Source organism: Ochotona curzoniae, unplaced genomic scaffold, assembly GCF_017591425.1.
Source record: "Ochotona curzoniae isolate NIBS_2020 unplaced genomic scaffold, NIBS_Ocur_1.0 scaffold_3208, whole genome shotgun sequence".
NCBI classification, from domain to species: domain Eukaryota; kingdom Metazoa; phylum Chordata; class Mammalia; order Lagomorpha; family Ochotonidae; genus Ochotona; species Ochotona curzoniae.
The window spans coordinates 40,204,159-40,231,251 of NW_024467106.1; positions in this window are offsets into that span (position 1 = coordinate 40,204,159).

Sequence of the window (27,093 nt, forward strand, 5' to 3'; positions counted from 1 at the left end):
ATTTGGAAAATCCAGTAGTAGAGATTGAATTTTTTGAATAGAATTTATTTTTATTATTTTATCCCAGAAATCAAACTATCACTAAGTTCTTTAACTTTTGTTATGTTATCAGATTAGTGAAGACTTGGCAAAGAAGAACAGATTGAAGAACAGAAGAAAGCATTTCTAAACAAGACCAAATGAAGTAATGTATTAGCGAATCACAGGCTGAGCTATAGGAAATATTTCTGGTTTTGATAGTTACTCTAAATTCTCCAAATCTATGGTTTCAGAAACTAAGGTATTGCACTTCTATAAATCAGAGGAATCCAACCAGTCTCCCCTGCCTATGCAACATATAGGTATGAACTAACTAGAAGTAAAGTGAGATGGGACTATTGCCTCAGCTGCTATAGGTAATAACAGCAGACATTGAAACCTAAAGCAGATTGGTAGGATGATCTGATGTGCACAATTGATTTTGATTTCCATGGGGAACTCCATGTTTTTTTAAAAACTTTATTTTTTTTTCTTTTTTTAATTGTTGTTAACATTGTATTATGTGATACAGTTTTATAGGCACTGGGGATTCCCCCCACCCCTCCCTATTTTGCCTTATCTACCAGTGTAAAAATAATTAGGAAGAAGTGGACTCCCTTCATCCTCTGATATTAGATTGCATATGTAATTTACTCTGTTATCATTAGGACCATGAAAGCTAGAGAAAATGAAAAATTTTATAGATGGACACACTGTATAATTTACAAACATTATGTTCCAGTTTTAAGTCATGGTCCGAATAGAAATCTCTTGAGTCTCTCCTTGTTTTGAGGGACAGAAAATAAAAGACTGACATCAAAGACTGTAGTAGAAGATTGATTATAAGCCAAAATCCGAATCACTATAATTGCACAGAATTCATAAATGCAAACAGTACCTATCTGTTGGTAAATTAATGAATAATATTAATGATGAGTAATGTTGCTGAACTAAATATTTATTTTAAAAGTCACTCAAATCAGCACTCCTACCATCCCTTGACACACAAGCAAAAAAAATTATCTTTAAGCCCAATAAAATAATTTGTTGTAGCTCAAGATCTTATGAACCACCTGATGTCTATCTTTGTAACTGCTACTCTATTATCTTGTGCTTGCTAAGAACCAAGAATACGATAATTCTTTTCACAAACTTTCAATTATTTGATCAAGGTATGTATTTGGAATAAGTCATACAATGTGACACTTTTAGGGATATGTTGAAAATAACAGATGCTGTTAACAACTCTAGGTGATAAAATTTAGACTGTGCTTGGGTCTTGAGCTTTCCAACCATGGTTTATAAGAAATGCTGTACATTGCTAAGTGATATTCACAAAATGTTCATCCCTAAGAATCTCAGTTTTTGATTACAAAGTTTCGTTAGTGAAATCTATAAACTCTGTATCAGTACTGCTCTGTGTCAATATAAAATATTATTTGCTTTGATTTCAGCTTAATATGTTCTCTGAGGCAAATACCATGAATACAATGAATGAATATCTTCAAATTAAGAATGTTACTGCTTAAAAGCAAAATAAGGTCAGTAAGTGGAAAAGAAAATGAGAAATTTTTGGAGCTTTGTGACTCTTCATTATTATTATCAAAAAAATTTGGTTGCCACCTATTTGCTGAGAAGTTCCTATATGCAATCTATTTTAGAGTTTATATTGGTAAACTCATTTGCTTTTTATTGATGAGATCAATAATGACATGAAAAATTTAATAATGACCAAAAGAAAGCATGACAAATCAAAGAAAGTTTGCTCTTAAAGTCTCAAATGATGTTAACCTTGAAGTGTATCCACAGTAGCATGATATGCAAAACTATTTCAAGATTCTGTCGATGTGCAAATGAGGGAAAGCAAATTCTCTACTGTTGTGAAAAAAATGTTAAGCTACTAAAATTTGGTTTCATATTTCCTTTTTTATGCATTGTATTTTCGTTTTACATTTCTCTTCTTACCTGGTATTTCAGGCAGCCCATACATAGATTCAGGCTACTGTAAAATGGATGATTTTAATTACAGACATTAATTTCTTCCAGTTATGGGCACAGTGAAGTCCCATATCAAGGTGCCTGCAGACCCATTGTCTTGTGAAAGCATGTTTCTGGTTGCAAGCGATATCTTGTCATATACTCATATGCAGGGACACAGAAGCAAGTTCTCTTTCCTTACATGTAGATTATTCCTAAGAGCTGTAATCTCATGACAGTTACTCTTAAAAACCTTTAGCTACAGATAGGCTGTTTGAAACTTCAAGAAATTGAAAAAGGAAATCAAGAACATTGTTGAAGAAAATGGTGCTACTGTATGCTCTATGAGTCAGTGAAGAATTTAATGAAGAAGTGTTTTGAAAAAATGAAACTAAAAAAAAAAATCAAAACCCATGAGATACAGTTGCTGCTGATTTTTGTTGGTGAGATGTAGCTCCTGATTGCTGGCAGAGTTCCAGCTGCTGGTGCAGTTCAGCTGCTCGCTGAACCAAGGAGATAATTTTCCATCTGCTAAATCACTCCCCAAAATTTCTTGTGGATCTAGACCAAAGCCAGAAATTATAATTTCTCTTGGTCTTGGGTAGAGGGGCCCAAACACTGGGGCCATCTTTGACTGTCTTCCTCAGTGCATTATCAAGAAAATTGACTGAAAGTGTAGCAGGTGGCATTCCCACCAGTATTTTGAAATGGTATGATGGCTTAGTACATTGTACTATAACACCTGCAGGACCCAGGGCAATAGCCTAGTGGCTAAAGTCCTTGCCTTGAATGCACTTTGGACATTGGTTCTAACCCCAGAAGACCAGCTTCTCATCCAGCTCCCTGATTGTGGCCTAGGAGAGCAGTCAAGGATGGCCCAAAGCCTTAGGACCCTGCACCTGTATTGGAGACCTGGAAGCAGCTCTTGGCTTCTGGCTTCGGATTGGGAAGCTCCAACCATTCCAACTGCTTGAGGAATGAACCATCAAACAGAAGATCTTCCTATATATCTGCCTTTCCAATAAAAATAAATCTTATAAATTTTAAAATGGGGTGCAAATGAGGAATATGACTGAAATAAAGTGGTTTATACTATAGCCAATCTAATAATAAATTCTAATAACTATATACTTAATACAAAAATCTTACAAAATCATGTTGTTCATTTCAAGAGAGAAATAGATGATTGTAGGTAATATATTAATTAGATTCCATAAACTTAATTCACTAGACCCTTGTTTTTTGAGAAATAACTTCTTGTCCTTCCTTTGCATACCAGTTTCCCTGGAGCTAAAACTATAATTTGCAATATTTTTTAGAATTTCACATTCCTTATTCAATTTCCTTATGTGACTTCAAAGTTTTGTTTTGGGTAATTTATTGCTGTTGTTTTCTTGCTTGGAATGTCTTCTTGAGTTTCTGAATTTGACATCTTAAATTTATCTTGTAAATCCTTTCAGACAAATCTGGTTTTCTATCCCAAATGGGCAAGTAGGTAACATCCTAAAATCCCTAATGTAGCAACTGTGAATAAAAGGAAATTGAGCTAAAGATCAAATTATTTGTGATCCTGTCATAGTTTGAAGGGTAAACTTGAGTCATTTTTTATCTGCTCAGAACTGCCAAATAAAATTGAAATATTGTTAAAGGAAACAGTAATACTGTTGAAAATGCTGTCATTTTCCACTTACCTTAACTATGAGTTCTATGCACATTCATTATGCTGATTATATAGCCAAGGATCAAAGATCTATACACTAATAGAATGATATGCATTGGAATGAGAGTGTACATAACTAGCTGATCACTGGTCCATCATGTAAGCATAGTGTTCCCTTTTCTAATCTTAAATTCCTTGACATTATGTATTATCCCTCCACCTACTGCTGCACCACAGTGTGAAATAACGTAAGTGTAAAAGAGAATCTATTAATGCTCAAGCACTTGGAGGTCAGTGGCTTAGCAGTAAGGATGTGAAGCATATTGTGTGTCCGAGTTCCTGAGCTGTGAACTTAATGTTTTAAAATCTTTTTGGTTAAGTGCAAAAGAATGCTCACTTTTGCAAAGTTTAATTCATCTGAAATCAACAGTGATGCTCTCTATCCAAATAAGCACTTAAAAGGCACTTACTTTGTAATTTTGTATGAATAAAAATAGCTAATATTAATTATCCTAAGCTGTTATTTTCTTATTTCCATATTAAGAACTTCACCTGCATTATCACAGATAAAGCATCTAATCTTTACAGATGTTAGTTAATTCATTAAGTGACAGAGCTAGCAAGTTGCAGAAACAGGATTTGAACATAGATTCATTTCTTTCCAGGATCCATCTTTAGATTATCACCCTAATGTTGCTCCCCTGGGAAAAACAAAAAACAAAAAACAGAAAACAAAACAAAACAAAACACAGACGCCAAGGCTGTGGTCTCTCCCTACAAGCACATTGCTATGATAGATACAGTTCCATGGAGGCAAGTGAAAACTAATGCAGAAAGCAAATCATGGAAACAGAAAAACTGTAAAACAAAACAAGCAAAAGAAATACAAGAGATGAGAAAAGGGTCATTCCCAAAGGAAACCTAACACACACTGGGCCTCCCCTGGTGTCCCAAGGAGCTTCTCAGCACACTCCTTGTTCCCAATTACCATTTTCAACCACAACATTCCATCATCTCACCCGAACTGCCTTTTATGATAGACATTTCTAGTTGTCTCATATATGCTTTTCATCCTATAGAAACAGATATTTTCATCCTTTAGTTTATACATGACTGCCAGCAATGAGACTTAACACATATATTAGATAAGCTTTGATTAGCCATGAGTTACAATGCATGGTTGAAGATGATTTAATTGATCAAAATACATTTTAAGTTCTCCTTGAACAAAAACATACATGAGGTGTACATTGATCAGTTCATTAAAATTTAGTAACCAGAGGTTACTAAAGTCATTTCCTCCAGACACAAGCCTATGTATTCAATGTAAATGCTGACTTTATAGAATACATAAAATTACCACAAATACAAGAAGCTCAAAGAATCTCAAGAATACTCAACTACAATAGTTATTCTCCAGAGAAAATTATAGTCAAATTGTTAAAAGCTGGGGGAAGGGGAGAATCCTAAAGATACATGTATAAAGTAAAATCAGTTACATTAACGGCAGATTTCTTTGCAGAAACTCTATAGGCCAGAAGAGACAAATAGTCAAGTTTTTGTGAAGAATTATTTATTTCTATTGGAAAGGCAGATATATACAGAGAGGAGGAGAGACAGAGAGGAAGATTTTGCATCTGATAATTCACTGCGACTGCCCCCCCCCCCCCCCCCAGCAGCCACAATTGCTGGAGCTGAGCCAGACCAAAGTTAGGAGCCAGGAGCTTCTTCCAAGTCTCCCATACGTGTGCAGGGTCCTAAGGGTTTGGGCTGTCCTCAACTGCTTTCTCAGGCCACAAGTAGAGAGCTTGATGGGAAGCGGGGCAGCCTGGATTAGAATAAGCACCCATATGGGACCCCGGTGGTTTCAAGGCGAGAACTTTATTCACTAAGCCATCACTCCAGACTCAGGATTAAATTTTAAGAGAAAAAAATTCCCAATAAGAATATTATATCCAGCAAAGATATACTTTTAAAAGAATGTGTGATTAACTCTCAGAAATGTATCTATAGAATGCACAATAATTGCTCTCTTTACATTAATTTTTAAAGGAGAAATAATACATTTTATAGATAGGCAATAATAAGACCAGACATACAAGAAATTCTGAAAGATGCCCATATTGAAAGTAAATATAAATAACTTATGACACTATCAGTTTCACTAGAACAGCACACAAAATCAGCATCCAATCAACAAAGGACAGGTTTTAGTTCTCATCTATACTAAACTTGAATATGAACTAATTAAATTAACTAGCCAAAAGACATAGATCGCTGAATGGATAAAATACAACACCCTAATAGCACGTTGCCCATAAGAAACTCAATTCATAAAGATATAGAATGAGAGTGAAAGGACAAAAAATATAAATCAGATAAATTGAAGCTAAAAAAGAATAGGAGTAGTTATCTTGATATCAAATAAAATACTTTAAATAAACTATAAAAATAAATAAGAGCATTGTATTTTGATGAAATTTTTAATTACTCCAAAAGACAATCATAAATATATATATGCATTCAACATAAGAATATCCAGATGTACACAGCAAATTATTAGAGTTAAAGGAAGAAATAGACTCCAATACAATAGTAGTGGATGACTTCAATATCCCTCTTATCAAAGGACAGATCATCCAGACAGAAACCCAATAAAGATACATTATAGTTGAAACTTGTTGTCAAGCAACTGAATCTAACAGTTATAATACATTCCATCCAACAGCTACAAAATACATATACTTGGTGTCAGTACATGGAAATTTTTCTAAGATAAACCACATATTAAGCTACAATCAAGCCTCAGCAAATGGAAAAAATTAAATGCGCAACATGTATCTCCTCAGACTATAAATGAATGAAATTGGAAATCAGTAACAAGAACAATGGAATACTCATAAGTAATTGGAAATTAAACATGCTATGGAATGATCAACAGGTCATTAAAGAAAGTTAAAAAGAAATAAATTCTTAAAAACAGATATCAAAATATGTGACATGCAATAAAAGCAATAGTAGCATGGCTTACATCTATAAAGAGAAATATTTCAAGGTTCTAGTGATGCAACTAGAAGACTTTGAAAAACAAGGAAAAAATGACTCCAAATCAACAGGAAGTGAAAAATAAAAAGACTCAGTAGAGATAAATGAAATTGAAATCCAAATGAAATCTAAGATGAAAAGCAAACATTACAGCTAACTCCACTGAAACAAAAACAATATAGAAAATATGAAGAATTATATGCTAACAAACTAGAATATTTTGAATAGTTATACCCATGGATTGATATAATATGCCAAGATTAAGTCAAGACATAGATAGTCTAAACAGATGGATAACATGCAATGAGGTTGAAGCATATTCAAAAATCTTCCATCAAGGAAAAATTGACAATCAGAATTAACAGGGTATCAAACTCAGAATCTTCTGTACAGCAGAGGAAATGAATAATAGAGTTGTCAAGAAATGAACAATAGAGTTAGGAGACATCCAGATCAAATATATATAAGTATACATTTTATTTATTTGCAAGATAGCTATTCAACAGATGTTTACCATTCAAAATATATCAGCAACTGAAAAACAAAAACAAAACCATCCAATCCAATTAAGGAATTGGAAAAGAATTTCCATAAACTGTTTTCAAAAAAGAAATATAAATGGTCAACAAATACATGAACAAATAATCAACATCACTAGGCATGTGAGAAATATAAATCAAAATCAAAATGTGATATTATCTCATGTTTGTTAGAATGACTGAAATCAAAAGGACAGTAAAAAATCCCCTTGTGGATGTGAATAAAGGGAACCACTTACACACTATGAATGAAATTACAAATTAGTGCAAGCACTGGGGAAAACAGTAGGGATATTTCTGTAAAACAAAATTTTAAAAACCCTAGAAACAAAATTCTTATATGAAACAGCAATCTCACAACTGAGCATATGCCCAGAAAACATTAGCATGTGTCAGTGATACCAACACCACCATGTTTACAATAGCATTGCTCACAATAAAAAAAAAAATGGGAAATCACAGATATTCATCATCAGATGACTGGAAAAGAGAATGTGACAGATAAGCACCATGGAATATTATTCAACTATAAAATACAATGAAATCCTATCATTTGCAATAAAACAAGTGAAAATAGAGGGCATGATGTTGAATAAAACAGGTCATACCCAGAAACACAAATATGGCTTGTTCTCCCTTATTGGAAGGAATAAAAATTAAAAGAATAATAAAATAAGGAAATATAAAAAGCAGTAACAACAAAAAAGAAAGCCCTTGTGAGGCAGCATTACTGCAAATACAGTTTTGTACCAGTGCCCAAGAATTTTATATTACTATGCTTTTATCGATCTGTGGTGACTTCAACATTCACTGTATTTGAGCATACTGGTTGTTTTCCAATGAATTATTACTTATAGCTCTTGTCTGTATTCCCACTAAGCTGGAGTAAATTTGCTTTTATGTGTTAAACTCATCATTTTTAAATATGAATTTAAGGGATGTTATCTCAAAAACTAAAAAAAAAAAAAGGGGAGGAGGAGATTGGATGGAAAAAAAGAAGTGGAGAAGAACAGGGAGGGAGAAATGAATATTACTATATTATTGGAATTGCATGTATGAACAATATTGAATCTCTTAAAAGTTAATTAAAACTTTAAATTAAAAACAACAAAAATGAAAATACTGCTTAGGGACAACTGGAAAATCTAATAGTAGAATCTGGATGCTAAAAAGTTGTTATTGAATTTTTTTGTATAGTGGTTTTATAGGATAATTCTTGTGTATAGGAAATAATCCAGGGGTTCTGGGGCACTTATTTGTCAAATTACCCATAAATGATGCAGAAGAAACTCTCCTTTTGATTTGTCATATTTCATAACTAAAAACAGTTTTTAACTTAGACTATGCATCCTATATGAAATTTTGTCAAGTTGCATGTATTGAATGTATGTAGTGAAATGAAACTGGCATGCAAGGCGAGGACTTTAACCAATACGCTATTGCGCCAAGCCCTCATGGTTCTTTTCAGTTTGGACCTATGAAATCCAAATTCATAGTCTTTGTAATCAACTTTCTTAAGCCTTTGCTTTGTTCATGGAACAGTATAATATAAATGATACAATATTTAGCAGTCAGTCCATATAATGAAAGTGCTTACATGTTTTCTTAGGCATATAGGCATCACTCTCAGTGGCTCATTCCATAAACATAGATATAAATATAAAAACATTTGTGTCACCTAGGTTATTATTACGATTCCATTTTGAAATAAGAATCCTGTGATAATTTAGTTGAGATAACTATCATACCCACAGTATTTCTTCAACGACATCTCCACAAATTCATTTGATTTACAGGAAGTTAAAAATTACAGAATCACATCCTCATTTGAGCATCAGAATTTAATTTTTTATGACATAGTTGACTGATCTGAGGAGCAACACATTTCTCAGGTCTTTTTTTTAAATTCTTTTGTATTCTGTCTACCCCAATTTTGGCTATACAATATTCAAGGCCATTAATTACTTTTACATTCACAGCGATAACTATCCTTAGTACTAAGGAATATTTCAGTCTGATATTATTTAATTTCAGTGCTCCTTTTTTCACTAATTTGTTTATATTCTACTTTATTTAAAATGTGTGATATAAAATTATGGCAATATTTATTAGAAGCAGGTGAAATAAAGGAAAAATAATGTAGTAATATGTATACATTTATATATATATATAAAACAGCAATACAAGACAAAAAATGAAGATTTAATTGCTCTATACCCGTTATGACTTAATCTGTGATAAAAAGCAGTTATTAAAGGTCTGTATTTTCAAAAAAAAATGGGAGGGAATGAAAAAGTAAATAAACAGAATGTCAATTTAGTAGAGCAAGTTTGTTGCTATATTTTTAAAGTTTCATAGGTACAAATTGAAAAGATGGAAATGAGAACCTAAGGAGTGTATTTCAGCTTGCACGGTAGCTTGTGAAGGTGCTATTTGTTGAACCAGAGAATCAAACCAGACCGAAATCAAGCCAAGCATGATCACACACTTAGAAATGTAGAAATGGGCCTGGTGTCATGGCCTAATGGCTATATCCTCACATTGCAAGAGGCAGGATCCCATACCGGTGACATTTCATGTCCAGGCTGCCCCACTTCCCATCCAGCTCCCTCCTGTGGCCTGGGAAAGCAGTCGAGGATGGCCCAAAGCCTTGGGACCCTGCACACACATGGGAGACCTGGAAGAGGCTCCTGGCTCCTGGCTTCGGATTTGCTTAACTTGGGGCACTGAGGCCACTTGGGAAGTGAATCATTGGACGGAAGATCTTCCTCTGTCTCCTCTTCACTGTATATCTGACTTTCCAATAAAAATAAATAAATCTTTTAGAAAAAAATCACATGGTTGGAAAACAGTAGTTTTTAGATGACTTACTTCTAGATTTGAAGCTGTCATTACTAAACTAAGGTGGTTTAACATTTTATACAGTTTCTCGTTCCAGATTGCTTTATGGAACTATAATTGCTGCACAAAACACTTCAACAATTTTAACCATACACCAATGCATCTTCAAAAATATAAGTGGCACATGTATCATCAGAATTAGTCAATACTATTTAAGATCAAATCTATTGTTCAAAAAATCTAAAATATGTTTTGCTTTTTTACCTGTCTACATTTTAAGTGCTTTTGAATACTCAACAGTTGTAGGTATCTGGCTAGTAAATACTGGCATGAACACTGTGAATATGTATCAAGCATTATCACCTATACAACAGGAAGTGTTAAGGGATAGTGCTGGTACAGCCCATGTCATTGTTTCCTACAAGTTCTTTCACATTTCCCTATCTTGAACTTTAGCAACAACTGATCTGTTTGCTGTCACTATTGCTATACGTTTTTTTCTAGGACTTCACAAACAGTGCATTATGTATCATATATTTTGTTCCCAATTTCCTTCATTTAGCAAGGTAACTTGAGATTTGTTTATCATATTGCATGTGTTAGCAGATTGCTCTTTGAAATTGTTCAGTTTTGTGCTAAAGTATAGATATATTACAACTTGTTTAGTCACTTACCATTTAATGGATACTTGGGTTGTTTCAAATTAGAAACTGTTACAAATAAAGCAGCTTGCTAGATCCTGGATACTGCTATTACCAGAGGCCTTCAAAACTTACATGGGAAATGTGTATTATGACAAAAAATGCTTGAATCACAAAATTCCTTTGCACCAAAATAAACTTGATTTGCAATTCCATTTTGTTAAGAAGCTTTGGGAACATCCTCATACAGAATTTTAATTTTAAAGTTGAAGCACCATAATATGCAGAAATATTTAGATCTTCTTGAGCAAATATTTAAAATATAATTAGTATTTTATGTGCCAATATAATCTATTTCTTAAGTGGCTAGCAACTACACATTCCTAGGAGCAGTTCTTACATAGTCTTTCATATGCTAGGCACTACCAGGCCTTAGTCTTCATTTGAGACACGGCTCTGTAATTTCAATTTACATTTTTCTAATGAATAGGTTACTGAACATCTTTCCATGTGCTTACCATTTATATATTTTGTTTATTAGAATATCTTTTAAAAGGACGTGATGTGGTAGCCTAGTGGCTACAGGCCTCACCTTAACCATGCCAGGATCCCATATGGGTGTAGGTTCTAATCCTAGTGGCACTGCTTCTCATCCAGCTCCCTGTTTGTAGCCTGGGAAAGCAGTCGAGGATGGCCCAAATCCTTAGAAGCCTGCACTCACCTGGGAGACCTGGAAGAATTTCCAGGCTCCTGGCCTAGAATCCACTCAGCTCTGGCTGTTGTGGTCACTTGGGGAATGAATCATCAGATGGAAGATCATCTTCTATGTCTCTCTTTTTCTCTGTATATCTGACTTTCCAATAAAAATAAAATAAATCTTTAATAATAAAATACCTTAAAATGATTGCCTTCATATATTAAAAAAATATATTTGAATAGGAGATACAGAGAGAGAGAGAGAAGGGAGAGAGGGAGAGAGAGATCTACTGGCTCATTCCTAAACAGCCATCATGGCCAGGGCTGACTCAGAACAAAATTATGAACTGGTTGGTCAATTGAGGTGGGGAGCTAGACCAGAAGTAGAGAAGGAAGCCCTCAACATGATACCTTCTTTCTTTTTAATATTTCCTGTATTAATTACTTCACCCAGTGTCACGGTACAGCAAGTCATGACCCCTCCTGCAATCCTAAAATCGCAATGGGAGTGCCAGTTTAAGATTTAGCTCTATTTAGTTCTGTACCCGTGAAGAACAGCTGAATATGGTCCCAATATTTGAGTGCTTGCCACCCATTTGGGAAACTCCAATGCGATTTGAGATTTCTGGCTTCCACCGGGCCCATTCCATGCTCTTATATTCAGACAGAGAGAGACAACAGATGGAAGATTCGCTTTTATTTTACCATGCATTCTCTCTCACCATTTTTCTGAATAAATAAATCTTTGATAAGCTAATAATTATTTATTATGAATAAATATTGATTAGAAAATACATGTTTGGGGCAGCGTGATGACTCAACAAGCTACTATTTAGCCTGCAACTATTAGCATTCCATATGGGTGCCAGTTCATGTCCCAGCTGATGCAATTCCGATCCAGCCCTCTGCTTTTCACCTGAGAAAGCAGCGGGGGATGTCCCAAATTCTTTGGTCCCTTCACTCATGTAAGAGAACTGATGTACATACAAAAAAAAAAAAAAGCTGACAAAGTATTCACAAAGTTAGAATTAGTACTGGGGGTCTGTGCTACGGCCCCACTGGCTAATCCACTTCTGATCACCTCTATTGCCGTGATTTGGGCAGTGGGATCTGGGAGCTCTTCCTGTTCTCCCATGCAGGTGCAGGCTCTCAAGGCGTTGGGCCATCCTCCACTAACTTCCAGGACACAAGCAGGGAGTTGAATTGGAAGTGGAACAGAATAGCTGGAAACTAACAGGTGCTCATTTGGGATGCAGGCACTTGTGGCAGAGAATTAGCCAGTGTAGCCATAGCACAGGCCCCCAGTACTAATTCCAACTTTAACTAATACTTTGTCAGCTTTTTAAAAATATGTATGTCAGTTTATTATTCTATCTTCATGTCTATACTCTTTCTTTTTCTCTGTGATTATCAACCTGAACAATCTGTATGTCCATTTTCCCTTTATAGTCAAAATATTTTGAGCTATTTTAAAGTTGATTTATGTAAATATTTACATTTCCACTGGTATATTTTAAATTTAGTTTTCTTAGCTTGAATCAGATTTATAGGATAATATTTTATTATAAATACAATCTTTGTATTGTGCTCTGAACATTGTAAATGATAAAATTTATACAATGCCACACTGATTTCTCTTATCTCAAATGTTCTAAATTTCATTTTTAAGGCAGCTTCTCTACCTGTGGATCAACTTATTTTTAAACATCCATGAAGAGATTTTCGTGTCTACTTCATACCCTGACTGACCTATTTTGAAAACATGCTACAGCATATCTCAGCTTTGCATCTATATATCACACCATACCAGGAGAGTAAATACCATTTGTGTATCCCATTTCTATGAGCAGCCTTGAGATGGAACATGTGATTGGTTTAACATAGACCACATTGAACCCAGATTACTTTTAAAGGAGAGAGAAAGAGCTATAGAAAAGGGAACAGGAACAGAATTCTAGGGAAGCGTGTACAGGGTTTACTAATAACATAAAATGATTTCATTTGTTGTTTATTATATTAAGCCATTTTTCATCTTCAAAATTAGGGTAAGATTAAACCAAAAAAGGCCAGCATGTGGCATAACAAGTTAAGCTGTTTCTTGCAATCCAGTATTCCATATTGGCACTGCTATGCAACAAGCTGCTTTACTTCTGATGCGACCCCCAGCTGATCATCCGGGAAAACAGAAAATAGATGGCTTAAGTGGATGGGCCCCTGTCACCCATGTGGGAGACCCCAAAGCTCCTGACTTTGCCCAGGGGCAGCACAGGCCATTGCTACCATTGGAGAGTGGTAATGTGGCATGAGGACTCCCCAGATTAGATAGATAGTTAGTGTCACTCTGCCTTTCAAATAAATCAGTAGGTTGTAGTAGTGATGCACCACTTGAAGCATCCCGCATTGTAGTGTCTGAATTTGAGCCATGTTTTCATTTCCAATTTAGTTTCCGTCATCTGGGGGAAACATCAGGTTATACCCCAAGCTTTTGGGTCCCTCCCACCCACATCAGAGACTCGAACTAAATTTCTGGTTACTGGTCTCATCTTGGCTCAGTCCCAGCTGGCTGCGGGCACTTGGAAAGGGAAGCAGTGTCTCCCTTGGTGTCCGTCTCTCTGCCTTTCAAATAAATACTAAAAAATTGAAACAAAAAGATCAGACTGACATAATAAACTACATTTGATACAGTCCTATTTTTAATCCTGCCATTAATTACTCAAACTGTGTTCCACCATGCGTACATAGTTTATTCCTCTGGAATTTCTTCTGGGAATTGGTAATCAGTCCTTCTCATATTTTTACATTTTCATTTTTTTTTCAAGAAGTATTTATTTTGAAGTATGCAGTGACACAGGGAGTGGGAGGCAGAGACATGCAGAAATCTTCCATCCACCAGTTTAGTCCCCAGATGCCTGCAACAACCAGGAGTCAGTCAGTTCAAAGCCAGAAGCTAAGAACGCTGCTTCGATTTCCCACAGGATGGCAGGGACTCCCACCAGCTGCTGGTCTACTATCTGCCACCTCCCAGGTTCACTAGCTCTAAGTTGAACAGGAAGCACCAAATAGCAGGAACTTGACCCGGCACTCCAACATGGGATGTGGGTGTCCACACAGCATTACCACACCACATTGCCAACCACTATCCTATTTGTTCAGTTCTCTTTCTAAAGGTTTTTTTCTAAAGGTTTCCTCCTACTTTCGATTCCTCACTGCTTCTAAGACATAAAGAATTAAGATGAGAAGTCCTCATTTACAAATTTTTATTTTGTTGTAAAAGCCTACTACTCTATAAATGAAAAATTTGCTGTAATTATCTATCAACTATAACCAATGAAAACACTGTAAGGCACACAACACTGTCCTTCAATTATGTAAATATTTCTGATACAATTTGTTTCAAATTATTTTTATATCTATTTCTAATAGCTAAAGGACAATGTATCAGATAATCCATGTGGAGTACTTAATTCAATATCTGGACAAAATAAATACTTAAAAATACTAACTACCTTAATTGTATTATAAAAAATAAGTATCAGTTAATTTATATTCCAATAATTTTAAAAGCATAGAATAAATTTTTTGGCTGAAAGACACCCAATTATTTCTCTTTCTAAAGGTTTATTTATTTGGAAAGCAGAATTAATAGAGAAAGAGGAAGCAGACATATTCAAGCTCATTGATTCACTCTCCAGAAGCCACAATTGGCCAGGACAAAGCCAAAAGATTCATTCAAGGTTTCCCATGTGGGCAGTAAGGCCCAAACACTAAAGCCATCCTCTGTTGCTTCTCTCAGGCCTTTAGCAGGAAGCTGGATTGAAAGTGGAGCAGCCAACACATGAACTGGAAGACCAGTGTTTCAGGCAGGGACTCTGCTCACAATGCCGCGATGCTGGCCTACTGCTTCTTATTTCTAGGAACTGAGTTGTTATCTGGCTTGTGAGTGCTATGATTAACGCAGCAAAACAAGAGTGTTTCCACCAGTTTCTACAGGAATCTGGACTGTGGAGCATGAAGGCAGGGAATACTAAGTTATGTGTCTTAGAATGAGAAGAAATAAGAGTCTAACTTGCATCAGGAAAGAGTTTGGTGGCAAGCAACCTGAGTATCCACAAGCCATGATCAGGATTTTTAAGCAACAAAATTCTCTTGGCTTTTTGTGTTGCTTAGTTCATCCTTTTGCCTTATTCAAATGATAAGCACTGCTAAAAATTGCATAAGATGAAATGTTTTGCATGAGGCCAAAGACTTTGTAACCTTAAGTAAGATTAAAGAGCTTTCCCCTAGAGGATCAGCTTCCACAGCCCCTGGAGTATTTTCCTGGCCCCCTGACCTCAGACAGAGCTCTCCGGTTCACTCTCCCACTGGGCCTCTGGTTACCACCCCTCACTATGGGGCAGAACTAATTAGTGTCTCTGAAGCTCTTCCAGACTGCTGTCCAAAGAACATAAATAACAGTGGCCCCTAAAGCATAATCATCCCGTCAACCTTTTATCACCCCGTGGCCCATTTACACGGCTGGTGTTTTAACACTTATAGTCCTGCAGTAAATTTAGCACAGCAACATGCAATGTGTTATTTTTCTCCAGAGAGAGCATGTTTAATATCTTCTTCTTCAGATTAGCAGCCTTAAATTTACTTCTTTTATCTGCTATTCAGAATAGCCTTGTATTTTGGCATGCAACCTTCATAGAAATGCTTTCCTGAGCATCTGAAACATAAACAGCAACAGACCAATTTCTAGGCAGGGCACCAAATGAATGCCTGTCAGAACAGAGGATCACAAGCTGCAAAGGAATCGAAGATGACTGCATGCACACCATCCATCATGTTTCTGGGAGAAGCACAAAGTGGGGGAGTTAGTCACTCAACTCCCAGGAGCAGCAGAGGTGACAATCAATCCAGCCATTTCAGCAATGTCCGCTCTGCCTTTCACTCTCGACTCGCACTGGAGATCTGCAGCCTTTCTGCAACTGATCCCTGCCCTTCCATCTGCTTGGGCATCTGCGCTAGGAGCGAGAGTGAAGTTTCACAGCTGTGGTTTCCTTTGCCCAAGCCTCCAGGACCAACTCTGCAGATGCTGTAAGCACAATGTAATTGGGATATTCTTTCCACCACTGCCCACATGTTCCTTTTGAGTTAGACTGGGAAGAAAATAAAAGCCATCATGAGTAATCCTAAAAAGGAAAGTTTGCCCCCCTCCTCCTTTTTTTTTTTTCAAAAAACAGCCACCACACATTGTCAAGGAAAATGACTTACTGAAATTTCACTAGGGAGAATTTAAATCACTGACACTCTCCAGCAGAACCGATAAGAACGCTCTTTGATTTTGAAACTAATACACCAGAAAAAAATACATTTTAAATTTTTGAAATGAATTAACTTATTTTCATTTTTATTTGAAAGACAGAGTCCAAAGACAGCAACAGAGTAGTAGAAATGCTCCATCTGTTGGTTTGCAGCTCAAATGCCTGAAAAAGCCAAGCCTGATCCAAGCCATGGCCAGTAGTGGATAGCTCAATCCGGGTCTTCCACATAATGTCAGGGATCCAGGTAACTGAACCATCACCTGCTACCTAGTAAGGCTGGTATTATCAGTCTGCTGGACTGGAAGCAGGAGAGTCTACATGAAAATTAGGCATTTCATGTGGTGACTTCAACTGCTGCACTGCTCCTGCTACAGAATTGTATTACAGTAGCATAACTTGCTTGTGTTAGTACATGTTCATTTGCATTAGTTTGTGTTAGATTTGCCTTAATTATTTTAGTGCCAACATAACTGAACCCAATTGAGTGGGAAATTCATAAAGAACAGAAACTTAAGGCTTATAGATCTTGCAGCTGGGAACTTCATCCTCAAGGTACTAGCATCTTGTAGAACCTTCTTCCTGTTTCATGTGGTAAAAAAAAAATCAAAGGGCAAGAAAAACCAAAACTACTTTCATGGTTTCTCAAACTTTGCACTTATTAATATGGAAGTCCCGAAAAGTTGTCATTTCTTACAATCATGCTTGTGTGCTCTTCAGGAAGAAGTTGAAAACTGCAGTAATACCTTCACAGCCAAGTGTGAGCTGGAGTGGAAAGCTATCCGCTAGCTCATGCCTTCTATTGCTGCTGGCTTGAGCCTGCTTCTTTTGATAAGGAAGGAGAGAGTAAAGGGCTCTGGACTTTCTTACAGTCAGAAAACTCCACAGATAATAACGTAACAAACCCCTCATTCTAGATCCAATTTCAAATTTTAATAAACCCAGATATATTCTTATTTTTCCCTGAAAGGTATGGGAAACTGAAAGGGATGGGATGATATTGCCCCACAAAGTTCTTCAGTCCCAACTCTTTTTAATAAAATGAGACACAGGACACCATTGTGGCATATCAGACTAAGCTTCTGCCTGCTTTGCTTGCACACCCTATGGGCACCAGGGTCCTCTCTGCTCCCTTTCTAATCCAGCGCTCTGTTAACGTGGCTGGGAAAGCAGCAAAAGATGGCCCAAGTGCTTGGGCCCCTGAATCCCATGATGAAGCTCTGGGATCTTGGCATCTCTCTAACCCAGATCCTGCCCTTGTGGCCACATTGAGAATGAAGAAGAGAGTGAAAGATGCTCTCTTCCCTTCTCTCTTTAACTCTGCCTTTCAAATACATTTCTAAATGCATATTTAAAAAAACAAAAACTGAAATGGGACCCTACCTCCCATTACCAAACCCTCTTTATTAGAACACTTAGAGGGGAAATGTGGGACTTTGGATGATCATCGTCCTATTGACTCTGTTGGACTTCTCGGAGCCTCCAAGTCCTCAAACACCTAAGTGCTAGCATGCCCCACCCTTCATCCCCACTATAAAATGGCATCCAGAAATTTGTTTTTAAACCCAGCGTAATTTTTCTTGCACAATAAATGCACCATGTTGCAAAAGTGATGAATTATTAAAGTGAAAATTAAATTCTTTTTGCACCATGGTATGAAGGATTTTTGTGTTCTGAAGTTAGTATTACTTGTCTTATTTCACACATTGTCTAGTACTTCACTATAATTATCTAAATAGTTGGACTAATGCATGTAAGTAAACAAAGATCACACTCGCAATATTATTAAAATACTATAATTAACTACCGCATTTTTTAGGGAACCGCTAAAATGTTCAGTTTGACAAAGAATTACCATTTCATTTGCTTCTGAGAAAGCAAGTTTGTGAAATTGAAAAAATGCTCAATAAAGAATGGCCGATCAAGCTTATAATGTCGTGCAATCCTGGATATTAAGCACATAAAAAATTCACAGCTGAAAAGGTACTATTTTGCCATTGCTTATATCATCCTATTTTTCCTGTTAATAAGCATTTATTATGTGCACAATCAAATGCAACCTAACAGAATTCTATAAACCATTAATTTATTCAATCATTGCTCACATGAATTTTGACTTTTTCATTAAAGCTTTTGAAATGAACTGAGGCAGAGAAGATAGAGACTGAAGAGTATTCATAACAGTATTTAAAATAATAAAACTTAAAAGACTAGTTTCATTATTAGAACATTCATCTTTAGTGCAACAAATATAATAGTAGGCAGAGAGAAGGGTTTGGGGGCAGAAGATAATTATTTGTCTCTATATCAGCAGCATTCCAGCCTGCTACTGTTTAAATTATTGTCATTATTTTCCATGTCACTGTTTGGTAGGTAGAGGGATTCCCCCCCATCTCCCTGTCTTGATTCTCTTCCCCCACACATGCTATTTTCCCCAGATTATTATAATAGTATAAACCTTCAACAACAGTCACAAATCCAATATTCTACTATTTAAGTGCAACGTGACATTATAAGTGTAGGCGATGGATAAATCTCTAATATCATATTTTCAAGGAATACTACTTTTAAAATGATGTTTCAGGCATCAAAGAATCAAACAAAACTTCTGTTAGTAATGACCCTATTTGATCACCATGAATGTGGTCTCCCTTTTAGCATGGTTCAGTTCTAACATGGTTTTTTTAGTTCGTATTTAACTGATTTTATGGCAGACAAACCCAATCATCCCAGGTAGGCTAAACTGGGGGGAAGGAGAATTCTTGGAACATTTCAGTAAGCTTCAGGTGGAGAAGGGAAGAACTCAATGCCATAAACCAGCTGAAGTTAAAGCAGCAGTCCTCTGGCATTGCTTTCCTTTAAGGTCTTTTTCCTACAGACCAGCTTCTTTGTGGTCCACTTTCCTATGAGCTTCCTCTGATGGTTGTCAGCCCCAGCTCATTTGAGTGTCCTAAAAAAATGAGGCAAATTACTGTGCCTCAGATCCAAATTCCTCAGAGAATCTACCACTTGTAAGCCAAATGGTAAACTCCTGCTGGATGACATGTGGTCAGGGAGTCCCACACATTTAGTGTCACTGTTGTTCCTCCTAGGGGGTATCAGAAATTTTGAGCTGGGATGAAAAATTGACCTAGTTTCCAGTGCAGACTCTCGTCAGTGGAACCATACCGCTTCCTTGGAAGTTAGGTACCTTTGCACTCAGATCCAAGTGAACAGAGCTTTATACAAAATTACCCCTACACAAATGAAGGTGAAGACCTAGCTTGGTTCTCAGAATACTGACTGAATTATTGCCAATTACGGTGGCCAATTTTAAATGTGATGACTTTTAGTATAGTATCAAAAGCCTACTTATATGAGTAGGTACTTAGTTAACCATCCCTAAATTTTGATTATCAGACTAATTTCACTTATAATGCCAATTTTCTCAACTAAATCAATGAAATACAATGTTAAAATCCTCAATCTTTACAAATCAAGACCTCTGAACATTTTCATATTATAAATCTGATACATTTTTAAGACTTAATATACTTCTTGATTTTCTTCTTTCCCTTCCATTTTATTCCCCATTCTCTCCCAACCCTGCCCCAGCCACTTCCCCAATAATACAGTCCAAAGGCCATCTAGTGGAATCAAGCAAGTGGGCATCCACAGGTAGGGAGGGAAATCACAGAAATGAGGATACTGGGACCCAAGGGGGATGGCTATGGCATGTGTGCAGCAAAGCGGCTTAGACCTGGCAAGGAGGATTTCCTTGCAGGGGTGCATCCTGGGGTGGAGGGTCAGAGCCCACGTGCAGTGAGGAGGGTATTGTGTAGTGGAGTAGGGTTCATCTGCATGATGTAAAGACGATGTCCTCTAAATTGGAGAGGGAAACTAGACCACAAAAGGTAGGGTAGGCACCTGGGTATAGCTCGTGGATCAATGGCATTGGCAGTTTGGAAACTTACTTGAATATGTGACTAAGATTCTCATCTGATTCTCATTGAGAAGTGTTTGATGAAGTAGCTGTACTGAAAATAATAAAGCAAAGTTTCTCATTGTTAAATAAAGCAAAAAAAAAACTATTGGAAAGCGCACATTACTTAAAAAACGGAGAAATAAAATTACATTAATATACAAGTGGGAAGCCAGGATTGTGGTATATATTGTAGTGTTAGTTGGCAGCTCATTTTGTAGTGTCAGTTATATTCCCAGCTGCTCTTATTCTGATCCATTTGCTTGCTAATGCTCCTTGCAAGGTAGTAGGAAATAGTCCTAAGTACTTGGGGCCATGCCACTCACATTGGATAGTTGGATATGGTTCCAGGCTCCTATGTATATCTAAATATTCTGCATATAGCTATTTTTTCATATGGCCCAAGTATTTGGATTCTTGGAACCCACATGGAAGATCCAAATGAAACTTGTGGTTTCTGGCTTTAGTATGTCTATGCCCTGCTGTCACAGCCATCAGGAGAAGAAACCAGCAAATGAAAGATTTCTCTTTTTACCTTCTCTGTCCCTTCTTCCACAGTTGTAATTCTTACAAATAATAAATCTTTTTAAACAAAACATTAAATCAACTCCAAACAATATAAGATTTCTTTTGCATTTTTCTAGTAAGATTCAGGAAATTTGCAGCCATGTTGGTGCTTGTTTCAAAACTGTGTATGTCTCTGAATCCTTTTTATTTCATTCTATGCCTTAAAATTCTCAATCTACACAAATCACCTGCAGTCTTAATCCACAAAACTGTTTTCTTTTCTCTTTCTTTTGTTCCACATTAACACATTCTGAAAACTGTTGAATAAATAGTTCTTTATATATATATATATATATATATATGTGGTTCTTATAATTATGTAATAGCTAAGAATCACTCTCAGAAGTCACCTCGCCCAATGTTTTACATGAAGAAAATGCCTTAGAGAGATGTATATAATTCCAAGATTATGTTGCTTACATACTGTATTGCTTGTTAAAATCAGTAAAAAGTTTTAGAAGCTGTGACAGAAAAATCCAGATTGTTGCTTTGCATTTCCCCCCTGCTGAACAGTTAACCGCTTATTCTCATTTGGGTTAGTATCCTTTCAAATAAAGTGAAATGAAAAATCTTCATTTAGAATAACCAAATGATGGCCGTTGACACCCTCCATATCACTTGCAGTCACACAGATGCTTTATACAAACTGAACTTTAATATGACCCATACAACAAGACAGAGATCTTTATAATCTGTCTGCAAGGGTGATTATGCATCTGCCAGGTTTTAGTATTTAAGGTCACAAATTAGGCACCATACTGAAGCTCCTTCAGTCTTGCTTATGTAGAAATGGCTTATGAACAAAAGAAGTAGCATTTATTTTCCTACCATTTATTAACCTTTAGAAATCTTTCCTGACTTATTTTCCAAAAGAGAATTTTTACTAAAAAGGTAATTATTACCCAATTTAGGTATCTATCGACTACACCCCAGTTGTGCTTGTCATCATCGTTGTCCTGCTCTAAACATAATAGTTTAGGGATTTAAATGATTCTTAAAGCCCTGAAGATTGCACATAATGGAGCCCAAGTGACGCTACATTATTGGCAATCATCCTGGAACTAATAACGGCAGTTATTGAACCAATAATCTCCTAGGAATTAACATCCACCCCCATTTTTTTCTCAGCATGCAGGTCATCATCATTACCATTAATAGGCAGTTACAGGGATAATGTGCCATTCAACTCATACAGTGGACACTAAAGGGTTATGCGTGGAAATGCTGACGCTACAGTCCTGACTCAGTATACCATCTTGAATGTTTTCCTCTGGGACTCTTGGTAAGAAAACATTTTGAAGTAACAGAAGAGTGGGCCCTCACAATAAATGTATCTGCCTTCTGATTGATTGTCCTTGGAACTGACTCCATTTTTAAGGGTACTGCAGAAAGTCACTCCTTTCCACTTGACTGACATAATTTTCTGTGGACCTACTTATGCAGGAATTTATAGTAATAACCAGGAATTTCAGAACAAAGGCATGCAATTATAGTACACAAAGGGTAGAAATTACAGTAGACTTTTAAAAAAACGCTGTAAAAAACACCAAAGATGAAGCCACTAGCCATGGATGATAAAATGGAGAACTTGTGGACATGAATCTTTCCCTCATAGATATTATATCTGTCTGAAACAATGAACCGATAATAGGTGTTATAACCACTATGGTTAATAATTAGAAAATACAATAAAATGAAAAGTACAGCATTACATGGAAAAAATAGGAAATATTTATAGATAACACAGAGTGGCAGAACAAATGAACCAATGAGAACTAATTAGCAAACCAATATAGCCTTGGAAATTACCAAAATTACTACAGTTTTAATAACTTGGAGAAGAGGTACTTTATTACTGTCATCATAATAGTAATCATGAGTGCCATTTGTTTAACTCCTATTTGTGTATTGCCTAAGTCCTTAAATAATATAATTATTTTAGTTTTATCATAACTCAAATGAGTAGATACCAAGAGTTCAAATTTATAGGAATATAAACTAAAATTTAAAATAATTGTCTCAATTGACAGAGCCACTATATATAACTAGAATTGAATAAATGCATGATGCACTCTTTTGAGTAATAAAATATATTTCAATGACCAAAGTGAATAACACCTGAGATTCAATAGCCAGCTCAATTAACATCTCAAATATATCCTTTTTTATTACACGATATAAAGAAATAAAATGAATACTAGAGAATAAATAAAATGTTGTTTGGTCCTATGTATACAAATGGAATTTTTTTTATCAATACATTGCTGAGGCAAAAGTCAAATTTAATTGACTTCATACAAATAACAAAGAGAAAAAAGTAAAGGAATATAACACAGCTTGGCATCTCCAGGAATAAAAAGTGTTAATTCCTCAAAAGTTTTGGTCTTTGCATGGTTTTCAAATGTTTACATTATATCTACTTCAAAATATACTGGAGAAAATTTAAACAATAAACTAATTTATTAATAGGAATTATAAGTACAATGACACTGTCCAAAATTCTGATTAAGGAGGACTACAAAAATAAGAAAGTAGGATGCATTACTAAACACTATAAAATCCAAGACAGAACAGGCAGCACTGACCGGGTGGGAGCAGTGCACCACCGTGGAATACTTGGAATCATAATTTACCTGTTCCTTTAGCTGTTGTTGAAGGGTTTCCTATCTTCCTGAGGCCTGAATCTCTAACTCTTGCTTAAATTCCAGGTGACATTCCAGGAATTTTCTTTAAAAGTTCTTTTAAAAGAACTAAGTTAACTTGTAATTTCCAATCAAAGTCCGTAATAATATTCAAAGTTTAAACATTGTAGCTGGGTAGCATTTACAGAATGCCTGAATCAATGTCACTGCTATTACTTTTACCTTGCACTTAGAGGAACCAGGGTAGCTCTGCTTAAGCCAGAGAGAGCAAAAAGCAAAGATTTTATAAATCATATATAAATAGGAATAGGCATATCATACAGTAAACTAACCAGAGTTTAATATGTTATATCCACCTTATCTTTGAAGATCTAATAAAGACAGCAGTAATATTAAGTTGAAGATACGAGCAAGGTAAGATGTGAATATAAGTGTTAAGCAGCAACTTAATATCAAGTGTTGTACTAAGCACTTTATCTTTCCTGTAAAAACAACTCCCTGGAACTGAAGATTTGACAACCCTCTGTTCCTTAAATTCTATACAGGTTGAGATATAGAAGCCAAACTGGTATAAAAAATATTAGACTTCAGTGTTAGAATCAAGAAAGTTCATATACTTCATCCTGGGTCCATGAACAACAAGGTTGTTTTACTTCCCCCGGATCCATGTGAACCATGGGATACCGTAACTGATCAACTGCATCTCCCTTTGCCCCTCCCTTCTCTCTTCACTGAAACAATACAGGCTTTTGGCTTAGTGAACAGAAGAAAAACCAGATGCCAGGGCTATGTGAGGGCAACGCCAAGTCAAATTTTAAAAAGGCAGGGGGGTTGATTTTGAAGATGAAGTTTTTTTTCTACAATCAAAGAAAATTTATCTACCTCTGCTTTCCCATTCATGGAGTAAGATGTGGGAAAAGAAAGTGAAGCATCACCAGTACCAGTGTTCCCTAGAGAGCGGAGCCCCTCTGCTGCAGCAGTCTTCAGGACTTAAAGTGTTATTGTTTGAGAAAAAGCCTCAAACATGTATTTTTTTTAGTTCAAACTCCGTAATGGAGTCATTTAAAGCCCTACAACTCTAAGGACATTTTAGAGTAATAAATAGGGCCCAAACAAGGTAATAATGAATTGAGACAAAAAGAACAATAGCAAAAGAACATATGTGCATTTAATTAAAATTGGGAGAGGCAGCACAGCGGGTGGATGTGGATGTGCTGCCTTGACAAGACGGAGAGCAAAGTGTATCATCTCCCGTGTCATGTGACCAACCAGGACCAAAACACGAGAAACAATGGAAACTCAACTTTTTCACATTTTTTTAAAAAGATTTTTATTATTTTTTTTATTGAAAAGGCGGATATACAGAGAGGAAGATCTTCGGTCCAATGATTCGCTCCCCAACTCAGCGCAACGGCCGATACTATGCTGATCCAAAGCCAGGAGCCTCTTCTGGGTCTCCCACGCGGGTGCAGGGTCCCACAGGCAGGGAGCTGGATGGGAAGTGGGGCCACTGGGATTAGAACCGGCGCCCATATGGGATCCCGGGCGTGCAAAGCGAGGACCTTAATCACTGCGCCACGCCCCAACTTTTTCACATTTAACATGACTTGAAAATGCAAAAACAGAGTTAATGTTTCTATGTAACTCTTTCTTTTGATTCGTTTGTCTCTGTAAATGTCTTTTTTCCTCTCTCATCTTATTGAAAGGGAGAAATGCAAGACAAAAAACTCCCATTTACTAGTTCACATGTTAAATGCTGTATTTGGGAGACAGATCCATTAAGGTCTCACATGTGGGTGGCTGGGACCCGAATAGTAAAGTTGTCACCTGTTGGCTTCTAAAGGATACATTAGCAGGCAGCTAGATCAAAACCAGAGCACTTGGCCCGGCACGGTGGCGCAAGTGGTTAAGGTCCTTGCCTTGCACGCCCGGGATCCCATATGGGCGCCAGTTCTATCCCGGCAGCCCTGCTTCCCTTCCAGCTCCCTGCCTGTGGCCCGGGAAAGCAGTCGAGGACGGCCCAAAGCTTTGGGACCCTGCACCCTTGCGGGAGACCCGGAAGAGGCTCCTGGCTTTGGATTGGCATAGCATCGGCCATTGCACTCACTTGGGGAGTGAATCATCGGATGGAAGATCTTCCTCTCTGTCTCTCCTCTCTGTATATCTGCCTTTCCAATAAAAATAAAATAAATCTCTAAAAATAATAATAAATAAATAAACAGAGCACTGGAGAACTCCAAACAGACACTTCATTGTGGAGTGTGAACTGCTTTAACACCGTGCCAAATGCTTGTCCATTCAATGGCTTTTTAAAAGACACCATCAAAGAAAATACTCAACGTAAACGATATGCTGAAAATCAAACTTGTTTAGCTTTCAATTCATTTTTAATCTGAGACAAACCATTTGTCAGCCACTGCCTTCTCAAGTTCTTCAATTTCTTGCTTCAATTTGCCAACTCATCTCAACGTGTTCTTGAAGTCAGTCATAGCCTAGGTGGCCACCACTTCAGTATACTCAAGTCTGCCAGGAAGAAGGGACAGGAGACCTCTCTATACTAATCTTGATTTCTAGTGTCACTGGGACTATCCGGTTCTGAATTCTACAACTATAATATAATATCGTCTACTTGCCTATATGGACAGAATAGCTGAATGCATCTGCAACATCATAGCCTCCAGAATGAACCCAGCAACTTTACAACAGCTTTAAGCTTTGCATTTCCCATCCATTTAATAAGATCATCAAAATACTGAAAAATATTCTTGTAAACACTAGAAGTCATTCCCAGCCATGAATTGTGCATGACAGAAATTATTCCAAGTATTACCTTAGATTTTATATTTGCCTTACAACATCTCGTGCTTTCAACATTTTATAATAAAATATTAAACGTTAGGACATTTGTTTTCCTCATTTTTGAACCTTGTTTTCTTTCTCTAACATCCATTTTTTCTCCCTGTGGCTCAAGAAATTTCTTGCATCTAAGAGCACTCAAAGTTGATCCAATTAAATTGAAGGGATTTTTCTGTAACCAGGAAATATTACAACAATGCTCCAGAGAAGAACTCAAGGCTGCTGAAATAATATAAGATTAGGATAATGGTGGTAGAGGTGATTTTAAAAAATGGCCAATTTCAGGCCCGGCACAATAACCTAGTAGCTAAAGTCCTTGTCCTGTTCCAGGATCCCGTGTGGTCACC